Source organism: Telmatherina bonti (genome assembly GCF_933228915.1).
Source record: "Telmatherina bonti genome assembly, chromosome: 15".
NCBI classification, from domain to species: Eukaryota; Metazoa; Chordata; class Actinopteri; order Atheriniformes; family Telmatherinidae; genus Telmatherina; species Telmatherina bonti.
The window spans coordinates 18,939,679-18,941,057 of record NC_136613.1 but is presented as its reverse complement, the minus strand read 5'-3'; the positions used below and the strand labels follow the sequence as shown (position 1 = coordinate 18,941,057).

General features: G+C 43.6%; 1 protein-coding gene across 2 annotated transcripts in view; it reads right to left on the bottom strand.

Moving 5' to 3' along the window:
- Positions 1 to 1,013, bottom strand: part of LOC306766998 (FERM, ARHGEF and pleckstrin domain-containing protein 1) — a 57,378-nt gene extending 56,365 nt beyond the window's left edge. For both annotated transcript variants that reach the window (XM_079254877.1, XM_079254878.1), the window contains exon 1: positions 819 to 1,013. The gene's annotated coding sequence lies outside the window, so the exon portion shown is untranslated. The remainder of the gene's footprint in view (positions 1 to 818) is intronic.
- Between the last annotated feature and the right edge of the window lie 366 nt (positions 1,014 to 1,379).

The window sequence follows — 1,379 nt, the reverse complement described above, 5'->3', positions numbered from 1 at the left end:
TCCACCACTGCACAGCTGGAAACCTTTAGTGACAGCTGAATGGCCAGAGGCTGTGGCTGACAAAGCCAGCTGTCTACCTGAAACAAGCTCTATTACCAAATAAATAAATAAATAAAATCTCAATTTACTTTGTGTCCTGCAACAAATGCAACACCTGGGTGTGGCTGGTGTTGCTTAAGTTACCTCTATTATTGGCAATGTGACATGTGTTCATTAAGTGAAAGCTATGGCAGCCATAAAGAGACACGCACGCTGCAACCTTTAAAAAACGGTCAGAGAGACTACAGAATATGATACAATCCAGCAGTTAGGGAGGTCTTTCCTGACTTACCCCACAAGGTCTTCTCAACATTAATGTAATGTGGGTTAATAGAGCAGGCTGCTGTAATCCTCAGGACATTATGAGCCAGTACAGTAGATGTGGCCTTAATGCACTGCTTGGACTCACCTGGACATACTCTGGAAACTAAGTGGCAAAAAATAAATGCACTCTTCCTGACGACATTTGGGTCATTTTAAAGTCTCATTGATGCATGAATCACTGCACAGCGAGGAAACCTGAGCGACTGCGGCGTCTGCAAAGGAATATTAGTGCAACGCAACCCACACTGCAGGACAGAAAGGACAGTCAGTCACCTAACTGGCTGAATATGAGGATTTTCACAGTGATAGTTGCCCCTTTTCCCCTCGAAATCCAAAGGATCATAAAACAACACTGGAAAGATACTGCCAAGACTTAACCCTAATCTCCTCAAACAAGTTGAATCACTTCCCTTAAAGACCACACTGAGGGAGGACTTGCGCTGCACGATTCTTACCCCTTCTCTCGTTATGCAGGCTTGTCCTCACCAAAGTATTTCCCAGAGCTGAAGGGAGATTTCACATCCACGTCCAGTCGTAGTGGGGAGAAAAAAGAATCCCAGCTGAGTTTTAGAGGCAGCTCGCAGCAAGGCGAAGGCTTCCTGCGGTCGCCATGGCGGACGACTGAGTGAGCGAGCCGGGAAGAGACGGGATTACATTGAACCGAGCAGCGGATCTTCTCCCGGTGCCTTTACTCAGACAATGAAGGAGGTGCTGCTGCACCTCCACCTTCTCAGCGATACAGGAAGACCGTAGAGCAACACCACCATCTAGCGGCTGCAGCTGGAACAGCACGTTACATGCCGTAACGGTGACTTATCTGCATGTGGCACCTGAAATTAAACATTTGGATGATTATCATAATAATAATAATAATAATAATAATAATAATAATAATAATAATAATAATAATAATAATAATAATAATCCTACACATTTTTACAGAGACAATCCATTTCCATCAAAGTCATCAAATGACAATTGGGTTTGTAAAAGTTTCTGTAAATAGAAAGGAAATA